General features: G+C 38.4%; 1 pseudogene; it reads left to right on the top strand.

Moving 5' to 3' along the window:
- Nucleotides 1–580: 580 nt before the first annotated feature.
- On the top strand, nucleotides 581–2,460 carry LOC126069563 (olfactory receptor 13H1-like; annotated as a pseudogene).
- Nucleotides 2,461–14,293: the final 11,833 nt, after the last annotated feature.

Genomic DNA, 14,293 nt, shown 5'->3' with positions numbered 1-14,293 from the left:
AATGTGAAAACATTTTTTTTTTTTTAGGTTCTAGAATAATCCTCATTTTCTCTCTTCACTATAGCACCTTCCCTCCACACAAAGGGCATACTGTAGGTCTAGGGAGAAAAAAAGGCAAGACATCAGAGTTCATCCCCAAGTTGCAGGGAATTAATAAGACTGAATATCATGAGATGCTGGTTCTCATCATAGGCTCTCCAACATTTATTTCCTTCAGCCAATTCAGTGCAGTTTCAGTCAAATTAATTTCTTGTCATTGGGTAAGACAGAATAGCCACATAACCAGTCTCAATTCATTCAACAAACATATAATCAACCCATATTTTGTGTCATGCTCCTTGCTACGTGGCAAAGATAAGGCAAGTGCGTGGGACAATCAGGGCCTCTTCTCTCCCAAAACTTATAATTTAGTAGAGAAGCAGTCATTAAATAATCACATAAGTATATAAATACAAACTGTGATAAAAGCTACACAGGAAAAATTCAGGGTGCTATGAATGGTTGTAACGAAGACCTGACTTAGACTGGGGGTCAGGGAAGGCTTCTCGAAAGAAATTCCTTTTAAGCTGAGACATTAAGGATGACTAAGAGTGTTCACCAAGCAAAGAAGAGTAAGGAGAATATTTCTTCAAAGAGAACACAAAGTACAAAAGCCCTAAGGTGAGAACAAACTTGAAGTGCTTCTTAAGGATGGTATGGCTAGAAGGCGGTGAGCACAAAAGGAGAGAGTACAAGAAAAAGTTAGGGTCAGATCATTCAGAATCTGGTAGGTCATGGTAAATAAGTTAGATTTCATCCCAAGTGCAATTGGAATCCCTCAAATGGTTTTAAGCATGGGAAGGCTATGCCTATATTTATGTGTGTTTTTATAAAAGATTAGCCCAGCGGTTGTTTGGAGAATAAGCTATAGGGAGGCAAGAATGGAGGTAGGGAGACCTATTAAGCAGCTCATGTATTAGTCCAGATAAGAGATGATGGTGACTCTGATTAGATAAATATTGGCTGTGGATATGGAGAGAAGTAGGCAGATTTGAAATATATTTAGTAGGTATAGCCAATAGGATTTGGTAATTGATTGGATAGGATTTGGTAAGGAATAAGTGCAAATGAACTGAACACATATTTTATGTCGTTGATATGAACCAGCTAAAGACAAATTTCTGGCTAATATTCATAGTGGGAAATAACAATCAGCAATTTTATGAATCACGGATCTGGTTATATTTGAGCAGCACGTTTTCCTTTAGCAGAGTAATCAAGGTATGCTTCAGGCAGAGTCCGACTGCCCTCATTTTATAGACTAAGAAATTAAATCTCAAAGTTTATGCCAATTTGTAAATTAATCTTGTGTTGTGTATGAATGTTTTATCTTCCAAAATAGAATGTAAACTTTCAAAAGGCATCACTTGGTTTGTACACATCTCCTTCTAATAATAGGCCTGAGTACATAGGACATTCGCAATAAATGCTTCCCAAATTAAAATGAATTGAATTTCTTCCTTGTTATCAGCAGATAAAACAAAATAGATATTCTAGTTACTGGCAATGACAGTGAAGTGATGGAATTCACCCCCGTGGCTTTATGCAATCATCCAAAATCCCAGGTTGCCTTTTATCGCACCCTGATAGTGGCCTACCTGATCACATTGTTGGGAAACAGTCTCATTATTGTTGTGGTTAGATTTTATGGGAAACTTCACACTCCTGTGTATTTTTTTCCTAAGCAAACTATCCTTCCTTGATATCTGCTACTCCAACAATTCAGTACCTTTTTTGTTGTCCAATGGCCTAAGAGATTACCCCACCATCTCCTATACCATCTGTTATGCCCAGATGACCACATCCCTCTTTCTGGGGATGACCGAGTGTCTCCTCCTTGTTCTCAGGCTTATGACAGGTTTGTTGCAATCTCCAACCCCCTGTGCTACACCATCATTGTGAACAACCAGGTCTGCACACAGTTGGCCATGGTGACCTGGGCCAGTGCCTTCCTTTTGATAATAATACCAGTCATTGCATTTCCCGCTCATTTTTGTGGACATAATATCATCAACCCTTTTACCTGTGAGGTCCATGCCCTGTTGAAACTTGTCTACTCAGACACCCCAGTCAGACTTATTCTGGGTCTGTTCATCAGCATATTCACACTGCCTGTGCCCTTCACCTTCATCCTCATCTCTCACACTCACATTGTGGTTGCCATGCTAAGGATCGGCTCTGCAGAGGCCAGGCTCAAAGCTTTCTCTGCCTGTGGATCCCATCTCACTGTGGCCACCAAATTTTATGGGGCAGCCATTTACACGTACTGGAAACATCAATCAAAAAAAGTCCCAGGAAAAGGACAAAGTCTTCTCAATATTTTATGATCTTGTGACCCCTATGTTGAACCCCCTTATATACACCTTGAGGAACAAGGGTGTAAAAAAAAATGCCACAAGAAAAATAATTGAAAAGAAATAGTACAAAAATGACCCAAGTATCCCATTGAAACTCATCTAATTCGCATTGACTTGTAATAATAATAAGGGAGAAATATTAAATAATGTTTTAGTAAAGTAATTAATTTCAAATGCATTTCTTCTATTTCCAACAGGCATGGGGAAAAAGAACATTTTTCCACTGAGAAAAACCTGTTAAATGTTTACAATGCCATCCATTTTAGCCACAAATTTTACAGGACAATCTTGAGAAAGAGTTTTTAAAACAAAATAATAATTAGTAGGTTTTCATTCTTGAGTAGTTTGACTTTATTTTACTAAATAAGAAGCATTCCAATATTCTAAAATTCTCTTTTACAGATTATAAAGAAAAAAAGTGGCAAAAAGAACAATGCTTTTTGCATGAAATGTGTCATGACCCAGGCTTAGAAGAGATGGATGTGAATGGATAAAGGGAGGAAAATTACTCAACTATTATATAAGACTTCCCTCATAGAAAGACCTCTGCTGAAGCAAAGAGCCCTTCAAGACTCTAGATCTTGAGGGTCAGAACTGCTGACCCAATAGAATCTGCAATTGTATCTCTTGATCAGTGAATAGAGCCACATTTTCTTTGTCAATGTAGACTCCAAAAGACAAACAAACAAAAAAAACCTGGTACCACCGAGTCGATTCCAACTCATAGCAACTCTGTAGGATGGAGTAGAACTGCCCCAAAGGGATTCCAAGGCTGTAATCTTTACAGAAGCAGACTGCCACATCTTTCTCTCACAGAGTTGACTAGTGTGTTAGAATCATTCACCTTTCAGTTTAGCAGCCTAGTGCTTAATCACTGTGCCACCAGGGCTCCTTTAATGTAGACTACTCCTGGATAATTGCCCGCAACTTCCATAGATAGTGGCCTCACAAACATAGACCAGATTTAACTCTAGGAGGAACTCCTTAAAAACTATACAAACGTGATGCCTTTTTTTAACGTAAAAATTATAAAGTTCATTATTTAAAAAAAATAGGGGGTAGAGAATAAATGAAAAACCACCTGTAATCACAACACTCTCTAAGACTTACATAGTTTTTGGAGTCAGGCAGACATGAATTTAAGTCTGCCATTCACAGTTTGCCATGGATTGAATTGTGTGCCCCCCAAAATATATGTCAATTTGGTTAGGTCATGATTCCCAGGATTGTGTGGTCGTCCTCCATTTTGTGATTGTAATTTTATGTTGAGAGAATTAGAGTGGGAATGTAACACCACCCTTACTCAGGTCACCTCCCTGATCCAAGGTAAAGGGAGTTTCCCTGGGGTGTGGCCTGCACCGCCTTTTATCTCTCAAGAGATAAAAGGAAAGGGAAGCAAGCAGAGAGTTGGGGACCTCATACCACCAAGAAAGCAGTACCAGGAGCAGAGCGCATCCTCTGGACCTGGGGACCCTGCGCCTGAGAAGCTTCTCGACCATGGGAAGATTGAGGACAAGGACCTTCCTCTGAGCCAATAGAGAGAGAAAGCCTTCCCCTGGAGCCAACGCCCTGAATTTGGACTTGTAACCTACTAGACTGTGAGAAAATAAATTTTTCTTTGTTAAAGCCATCCACTGTGGTATTTCTGTTATGGCATCACTAGATGACTAAGACACAGTTGTGTGGGATTTAGCTTGTTACTTGCCATAGTTAAGCTTCATTTTTCCCATCTTTAAAATGGGGATAACATGAGTGCCCATCTCACAAAGTTATTTTGAGAATTAAATGAGATGATACATGGTGAGCTTCTATCATAATGTCTGGAACATGGCGGATGCTGACTAGATATAAGGCAAAAAATAAAACGAATCATCCATTCGCCCTTTATAATCCATACCCATCAACATTTTATGAGTATTCATTTACTTATTTCTCTACCAAAAATGACTGTATCATTTGAAAATATTCCATGACAATATGACAGGCTGAAAAATTATTTTCTTTTTATCATCTCTGATTACAAATGAGGTTGGATATGTTTCTCATGTTCATTGGTAATTTGATTACAAATGAGGTTGGATATGTTTCTCATGTTCATTGGTAATTTGTATTTCAAAAATCATGGTCTTTGAAGTTGGGTCAAAACAACAGTGAACCAGTCCAATTTTGGAAAAAGAAAATGCTGTTTTCAGTGAATGTGTGTCTAAAAAAAAAAAGTCCCAAAAGTTATTTGTACCTTGATTGACTCCACCAATGCTTCCAGATATAACCCAGTTTGATCCACTCTTTTGTACTTTGGTAAGCACTGTTGGGATTAATATCTTATTGGACATCAACTGAAGCTGATTGAAGATTATTGTGAATGCAAATAGAAAAGAGAAAAAACTCTTTACAAAGGAAATCTATAGTGTCATGCAAATTTTGTTGTAAAGAATCTAATTAAATCTTGAACAAATTCTTGTGTAAGGTTTATTTCCAGTGGTTTTTAATCCTTCTCATTTAACCTAAAGCACTTCTGAAACTAAAAGGAGGGTACTGTTAATTAACTAATAACTAACAAGACACGATGAACTCATAAAGTCAAACACCAGATAGGTGAGAACAAACTTGATTCCTCAAATGGAAGGGAAAAAAGGGGGAGTAAAACTGCAAATGTAATACTGATTGGAGTTTGATCATTTTCATTAGGGACTGAGAAGAGGTAGAGAAGAACAAGCGAAGAGATGTGCCTTGTGCTAACAGGGAGACATTTATTGGGGAAAGGCAAGGACCTTTTTTAGCAATGAGAGAAATTAAATAGGTAAACTAATGTTTTCCCTTTTGGTTACCTCAGGGAGAAGTTAGACAGGGTTCTCTCTCTAGAGAAAGAAATATGTTACATCTGGAAATGAAGAACAAGCTGCAGGAATTTTTCTGACAAGAAATCAAGGCTCTGGATGAACAGAAAGTGTAAGGGATTCTATTATGAGAACAACAAATCACTTAGAGATGTGTGCGTATGGTGTCTTTATGTTAAATGTTCATTGTGAAGGTTGTCTTCTTCAAACATGCCTTATATTACTAAATAAATAATTTCAGGTTGTAGCAAACAGATAATACATTGGAACTAAGCTATGCTTTGGGAAACTTGCTTAAATTTCTTATCTCTGCCAAATAGCACTTACGACTTATAGCTGATAATGGGCATCTCTGCCTCTCGGCACACCATCTCCTCATAAGGTGTGCCAAAATCACAAGGCCACATCTTAGAAGATTGAACTGACCCCTTGAAAATTAACATCACTGAGAAAAGAGCTTTGCACTGTGTACTGGCAGTGTTTCACAAAAAGAAATTAAACACTTTAAAAAGGCTTGAGGAGGGACCAAAATGGTGGAGTAGTCAGGCACTTCCTGTGGTCCCTCTTATAACAAAGACTCCTCCCCCCCAAAAGTGAATCCACCAAATAGGACAATCTAGGAGTCCTGAAGGCAAAGTTGAGGAATCAGACCAAGCAGCAGGGGGAGGGAGAGATGGTTCAGAAGCAGCAAGTAGCCAGACCTGAGCTGGTGGGAATGGGCACCCTGTAGGCTGGATCAACTGGTGTGCACAGCTAGGCAAGCAGTGGCACTCAGGACACTTTTTCCACATCGGGAGAGATCAAGTGGCAGAGAATGTACTCAAGCCTCCAGAAACAGTGAAAAGAGATGTTCAATCAGCAAAAGATACGTACATGTTTCTAACCTACTTGCCTGATCAAAAAACACTCCCTTTGGGAAGAACATCTTCCCCATTTACCTGCCTCATCCCCACCCTGCAGTGGGTCCCAGGCCGGCTTCAGTGATTGCTGCATTCCCTGGGCCGAAAGTACGACCCGTTGCCACCCTGAGCCGTTCTCCCGGCTTTGGAGAGGGAACAAATTAACAAAAAGGAAAAAATAATCTGCCAGCTCCCATATGCTGGGAACTCAGGGCAGGCACAGCTCCTTTGCCTAGGCACAGGCATAGGGGTCCACAGACTTTGAATGCCTTTTACCCCTACCTAGGCCAGTGTGGGTCTATTTCAACAGTGTAGGCCCTCATTAGCACAGTACAACAGGGTATATGCCTGAAGTCTAACTTCAACTGTTTCAGCTACATGGTGGAGAGGCAGGTTAGTGTCATCTGACACTGCTCTGCCTATTAAGCAGGATCCTCACCTACCCATATCACGGGCCTGAGGACTGGTGGCTCCACACATGCCACCTAGCCACCCGCAACAAGAGTCCAAGAATAAGTGGTGCCTCCCAGTCCTTACAGCCAACAGCACTGTGTGCCCGTAATACAGCTGCAAAACCCACTCACCTATGGGATCTAGGGGACAGGGACATGTTTTTCTCCCAGACACTCAGGGGCAGCCATCAGCCCTCTGCCTTGTTCAGCACATGACCCTCTACTGCCACCAGATCCCTCTGCCTACTCCAATCACCCCTACCCGTCTAGGACTGTAGGTAAGAAGCTGCACCTGACCAGAATCCATACAAGAAAAGTAAATGGACTCCTGGGCTCACATACCTAGTAACAGCTCTAACCACCTGGTGACAAGACATGAAAGCTTCAAAGACACCAATAATTAGACTAGCTCACATGACCAGCCTATTGGGGCATATCAAAACAAAACAAGAAGCTAAGACACAGTAAGGAAACATAAAATAAGTAAATATAATAACTTATTGATGACTCAGAGACCACAGTTAAAATCAAATCACATAAAGAGGCAGACTGTGATGGCTTCAGCAAGCTCCCAAAACAAAGATTCAAGAAACGTTCCAGAGGAAGATAAATTCTTAGAATTACAGGACATAGAATTCAAAAGATTCATATACAGAGCTCTTCAAAAGATCAGGAAGGAGATCAGGCAAAACACAGAACAAGCCAAGGAACACACACACAAATAGAGGAACTTGAGAAGGTTATACAAGAGCATAATGACAAATTTAACAGGCTGCAAGAATCCATAAAGAGACAGCAAACAGGAATCCAAAAGATTAACGATAACATTTCAGAATTAGACAACTCAATAGAAAGTTGTAGGAGCAGAATTGAGGCAATGGAAGGCAAAATTAGTGAGACTGAAGATAAAGCACTTCACACCAGCTTATTTGAGGAAAAATCAGGTAAAAGAATTTTTTTAAATGAAGAAACCCTAAGAATGATGTGGGACCCTATCAAGAAGAATAACCTACAAGTGATTGCAGTATCAGAACAAGGGGATAGCAGAAAATACAGAGAAAATTGTTGAAGGTTTGTTGGCAGAAAACTTCCCTGATATCGTGAAAGATGATAAAATACCTATCCAAGAAGCTCATCAAACCCCACACAAGGTAGATCCCAAAAGAAATCCACCAAGACATATTATAATCAAACTTGCCAAAACCAAGGATAAAGAGAGAATTTTAAGAGCAGCTAGGGATAAACGAAAAGTCATCTACAAAGAAGAGTCAATAAGACTAAACTCAGACTACTCAGCAGAAACCATGCAGGCAAGAAGGCAATGGAATGACATATATAAAGCCTTGAAGGAAAAAAATTGCCAGCCAAGAATTATATATTCAGCAAAACTGTCTCTCAAATATGATGGCAAAGTTAGGGCATTTTCAGATAAACAGAAGTTTAGGGAATTTGTAAAAATGAAACCAAAATTATAAGAAAACTAAAGGGAGTACTCAGGTTAGAAAATCAGTAACATCAGACAACCCAAGACTAGAACACAGAACAGAGCACCCAGATATCAAACCAGATAGGGAAGTCACAAATAAATCAAATCTAAAACACTGAAAATAGGGAAACAGAGATGTCAATATGTAAAAGATGACAACAATAAAACAAAAAAGAAGAACTAAATAATGCAGGCATAGATCTTTCATATGGAAAGGAAGTCAAGGTGGTATAAAGAAATAAAAGATTGGATTAAACTTAGAAAAATAGTAGTAAATATAAGGTAACCACAAAGGAAACTAACAATCCTACACATCAAAATAAAACAAGGAAAACATAAAGACTCACCAAATACAAAATCAACAAGGATGAAAAGAAAATACATAAAGAAAATTGACTCAGCATGGAAAATTAAGTGGAGCAAAGGAACTTTCAACAACACACACACTAAAAAAAAAAAAGACATCAGAGACAGCACTAAACTCATAAAACACAACACAACACAAGTGTACCTTACCCATAATTAGGCTGAATGTAAATTGACTAAATGCATCAATAAAGAGACAGAGAGTGGCAGAATGCATTAAATAAACACGATCCGTCTATATGCTGCCTACAAGAGACACACCTTAGACTTAGAGACACAAACAAACTTAAACTCAAAGGATGAAAAAAAAAATATATTAAACAAGCAACAATCAAAAAAGAGCAGGAGTGGCAATATTAATTTCTGACAAAATAGATTTTAAAGTTAAATCCACCACAAAGGATAAGGAAGGACACTATACAAAGATTAAAGGGATGATATACCAAGAGGATATAACCATATTAAATATTTATACACCCAAAGACAGGGCTTCAAGATACATAAAACAAAGTCTAACAGCATTGAAAAGTGACATAGACAGCTCCACAATATAGTAGGAGACTTCAACACATCACTTTCTGCGAAGGACAGGACATCCAGAAAGAAGCTCAATCAAGACACAGAAGATCTAAATGCCACAATCAACCAACTTGACGTCATAGATATACACAGAACACTCCATCCAACAGCAACCAAGTATACTTTCTTTTTCTAGTGTACATGGAACATTCTCTAGAATAGACCACTTATTAGGTCATAAAGCAAGCCTTAGAAGAATCCAAAACATTGAAACATGACAAAGCATCTTTTCTGACCATAAGGTCAGAAAAATAGAAATCAGTAACAGAAAAAGCAAGGAGAAAAAATGAAACACATGGAAACTGAATAACACCTTGCTCAAAAACTACTGGGTTATAGAAGAAATTAATAGAATCCAATGAGAATGAAAACAGATCCTACCAGAACCTTTGGGACAGAGCAGAAGCAGTGCTGGAGGATATTTCACACTTTGCCTCTGTTCATTCCTTAATTCATTTATTCGATCAATATTTATTGACTCTCTTCTATGTATTAGACAATTTGCTAGTGTTGGGGATCTACAGTGAACAAGACAAAGTGCCTGACCTCAGGGACTAAACAATTTAATGGAAATACAGCTATTAAACAAGTACACACATTCATAAATAAAATAATTTAAAGAGCATTTATAAGTTCTCTGAAGGAAACAAACAAGGAGCTGGAACAAAGAGTAATGGGTGTGACCTATTTTGGATACGATTGGTTATAAGATCTCTGAAAAGAAGTGATATTTAAGCTGAGATTAAAGGATTCATATTAAATGTTTATTGTGAAAGTTGAAGAGTGAAGAGATGAGTTCTAGAATAAGGAAACAAAATTGCAAAGTCCCTGAAGAAAGAAAGAACTAGGCATACTTAAGGAACAGAAGGCAGACAAGTGTGCCTAGAGCTAAGTGAGCAAGGCAGCAGGTAGGTGATAAAACATCCATTCATTCATTCGTTCGTCCAACAAAAACAACTACACACCAGCACACGTGCACCGTGAAAAACACACATACATATAAAGAGAGAGGGAGAAACCATTATGTGTGCCAAGCTTTGTTCTATGCTTTTGGAATACATCAATAAGTAAAAGAGCACCTACACTTAAGAGGTTTGTAGTATACTGTGGGAAAATAGGTCATAAAAATAAATTATATAGTGTTTTATAAAAATAAAGTCATGGTAACAGGGATGAGGAGAGACAGGAGAGGGGCATCAATTTTAAATAGCATGACTAGGGAAGGCCTAACTGAGAATTTGAAATTCGAGCCAAGGGCAAAAGAACCATGTGAATATGCAGGAAAATAAAATTCCAGGAAAAATTCCTAAGACATGATCAAGCTAATGCATTTGAGGAACACCAAGGAGGCCTGTGTGGCTGCAGAGGTGGCAAAAAAGGAGAGGATAGCAGCAGATGGGCTCAGAGAGGTAACAAGGAACAAGAATGGGCAGATACTTCTAGACCATTGCAAAGGTTTTAACTTAAAAAAAAATTATTGGTATGTAATTCACATACCATTGCATTTACTATTTTGAAGTGGACAATTCTATGGATTTTAGTATATTCACAAAGATGTGCAACCATCACAACTATCCAATTTAAGAATATTTATGTCACCCCAATATAAACCCCCTACTCATTAGCAGTCACTCCCCAGTCCCATCTCCCCTCAGCCTTTGGCAATCACTAATCTACTTTCTGTCTCTACGGATTTGCCTATTCCAGATATTTCATATAAATGGAATCATATGATATGTGGTCCACTGTGATTGGCTTCTTTCACTAAGGATAATGTTTTCAACGTTCTTCCATGTTGTAGCATGTATCAGTACTTCATTTCTTTTTATGGCTATATGATATCCTATTACATGGACATACTAAATATTGTTTATTTAGAACCATCAGTTGTTGGTTCCTATTTTTCAAAAATAACAAGCCTCAGGATGTGATACAGATGTGTCTACAAAACAAGAGAAGTAGAATTCCTGCCACAGCAATGCGTGAGAGTTCCAATTTCTCAAAATCCTAGCCAACACTTGCTATCGCCCGTCTTTTTTGTTATAACCATCCTAGTGGGTGAAAGGAGTCCCTTGACGGTGCAAATGTGCTTGGCTGCTGATCGAAAAGTTGACAGTTTGAATACACCCAGAGGTGCCTTAGAAGAAAGGCCTGGGGATCTACTTCCGAAAAATCAGCCATTGGAAACACTGTGAGCAGAGGTCTCCATGAGTCAAAATCAACTAGATGGCAACTGACCACTGGTTTTAAGGGTCTTTAATATATTCTAGGTTCAAGTCACGTATGAGATATATCATTTGCAAATATTTTCTCTCATTCTACGGATTGTCTTTTCACTTTCTTGATAGTGTCCTTTGAAGCACAAAAGTTTTTAATTTTGATGATGTACACTTTAACTATTTTGCCTTTTGTTGCTGATGATTTTGGTGCCATATTTAAGAAACCACTGCCCAATCCAATGTCACAAATATTTATACCTACGTTTTCTCTTGTTTTTAGTTGCCGTCAAGTCGGCTCTTACTCATAGCAACCCAAAGTACAACAGAAGGAAACACTGCCCAGTCCTGCAACATCCTCACAATCATTGTTATGCTTGAGCCCATTGTTGCAGCCACTGTATCAACCCATCTCTTTGAGGATCTTCCTCTTTTTCACTGACCGACTGCTCTACCAAGCATGATGTCCTTCTCCAGGGACTGGTCCCTCCTGATGCCATGTCCAAAGTGTGGGAGACCAAGTCTTGCCATCCTTGCTTCTTTTAAGGAGCATTCTGGCTGTACTTCTTCCAAGACAGATTTGTTCATTCTTCTGGCAATCCATGGTATATTCAATATTGTTTGCCAACACCATAATTCAAAGGCATCAATTCTTTTTCAGTCTTCTTTATTCGTCTCCAGCTTTTGCATGCATATGAGGCTATTGAAAACACTATGGCTTGGGTCAGGCACACCTTAGTCCTAAAAGTGACATCTTTGCTTATTAACAGTTCTTAAAAATTTTTTCTTCTAGGGGGCTGTATAATTTTAGCCCTTATATTTATGCCATTAATCAATTACGTGTTAATTTGCATATATAGTGTGATGTAGGGGTCCAATATCATTCTTTTGCATGTGGATGTCCCAACATCATTTGTTGAAAAGAGTATTCTTCCCCTATTGAATGTTCTTGACATCCTTGTCGAAAATAAATTGAGCATAGGTGTATCGGCTTATTTTGGGATACTCAATTCTATTGTATTTATCTATGCATATATCTTTATGCCAGTACCATACTGTTTTGATTACTGAAGCTTTGCAGCAAAGTTTGAAATTAGGAAGTGTGAGTACTCAAAATTTGTTCTTTAGAGAGATTGTTTTCACTATGTGTGGCTCCTTGTATTCCCATATGAGTTTTAGGATCAGCTTATAAATTTCTGCAAAAAGGCTGTTGGAATTTTGATAGGGTTTGTGTTCAGTCTGTAGATCAATTTGGGAAGCATTGCCTTCTTAACAATGCTAAGACATCCAATCCATGATAGTAAAATGTCTTTTCATTTATGTGGATTTTTAAAAATTTCTTGCAATAGTATTTTGTAAATTTCAGTGTGCAAGTCTTCACTTGTTTGAATATATTTATAAGTATTTTACTATTTATGATGTAATTTTTAAAATAATTTTTATTGTGCTTTAAGTGAAAGTTTACAAATCAAGTCAGTCTCTCACATAAAAACTTATATACACCTTGCTACATACTCCCTATTACTCTCCCCCTAATGAGACAGCCCGCTCTCTCCCTCCACTCTCTCTTTTCGTGTCCATTTCGTCAGCTTCTAACCCCCTCCAGCCTCTCATCTCCCCTCCAGGCAGGAGATGCCAACATAGTCTCAAGTGTCCACCTGATCCAAGAAGCTCACTCCTCACCAGCATCCCTCTCCAGCCCATTGTCCAGTCCAATCCATGTCTGAAGAGTTGGCTTTGGGAATGGTTCCCGTCCCGGGCCAAGAGAAGGTCTGGGGGCCATGACCACCGGGTCCTTCCAGTCTCAGTCAGACCATTAAGTCTGGTCTTTTTATAAGAATTTGGGGTCTGCATCCCACTGCTCTCCTGCTCCCTCAGGAGAATGATGTTATTTTAATGAAATTATTTTCTTAATTTTATTTTCTGATTTTTCATTGTAGTGTACAGAAATACCACTATATTTGATCTTGATACCTGCAACTTTGCTGAAATTGTTTATTAGTTCAACTAGTTTGTCTGTGAATTCCTTAGGATTTTCTATGTACAAGCTCCTGGTATCTGTGAATAAAAAGAGCTATTTTTCTTCCTTTCCAATATGGATGCTTTTATTTCTTTTTCTTGCCCAGCTATCCTGGCTAGGAACTGCAATACAATCTTAAATAGTAGTGGTGAAAGCAGGCGTCCTTTTCTTGTTTCTTATCTTAAAGGGAAAGCTTTCAATTTTTACCATTATGTAGATGTTAGCTGTGGGTTTTGTTTTGTTTTCTTTGTGGATGGCCTTTATCAAGTTAAAGAAACTCCCTTCTAGTCCTAGAGTTGTAATGTTTTTATCATGAAAGGGTGTTATATTTTTTCAAAATTTGTTTTCTGCATCTATTGAAAAGATCATGTATTTTTTGCCTTTTATTGAATTACTATAATACATTACATTGATTGTTTTTCAGATGTTAAAACAATCTTGCAATCCTGGGATATATCTCCCCTGGCCATGGTGTATAATCCTATTTATGTGATGCTAGATTCAATGGATAGTATTTTGTTAAGAAATTTTGCATCTATATTCATAAGAGGTATTAATGTGTAGTTTTCTTTTCTTTTGATATCTTTGCCTGGTTTTTGTCTAAGAGTTTGGTCTATTGTTATTGTTAGGTGCCTTCGAGTCAATTCCAACTCATAGCAACCCTATGTACCACAGAAAAAAACACTGCCCATTCCTGGGTGACCCTTGCAATCGTTGTTATTCTTGAGCCCACTGTTACACCTACTATGTTAATATACCTCCTTGAGGGTCTTCCTCTTTTCCACTGACCCTGTACTGTGCAAAGCATGATATCCTTCTTCAGGGACTGATCCCTCCTGATAATGTGTCCAAAGTATGTGGGATGTAATCTAGCCATCCTTCTGGCTATACTTTTGGCTGTACTTCTTCCAAGACATATTTTTTCATTCTTCTGGCTGTCCATGGTATATCCAATATTCTTTATCAACCCCACAATTCAAAGGCGTCAATTATTCCTCGGTCTTCCGTATTCATTGTCCAGCTTTCACATGCACCCTAGTCC

Source organism: Elephas maximus, chromosome X, assembly GCF_024166365.1.
Source record: "Elephas maximus indicus isolate mEleMax1 chromosome X, mEleMax1 primary haplotype, whole genome shotgun sequence".
In the NCBI taxonomy this organism is placed as follows: Eukaryota; Metazoa; Chordata; class Mammalia; order Proboscidea; family Elephantidae; genus Elephas; species Elephas maximus.
This window is presented reverse-complemented; position numbering and strand designations above follow the sequence as displayed.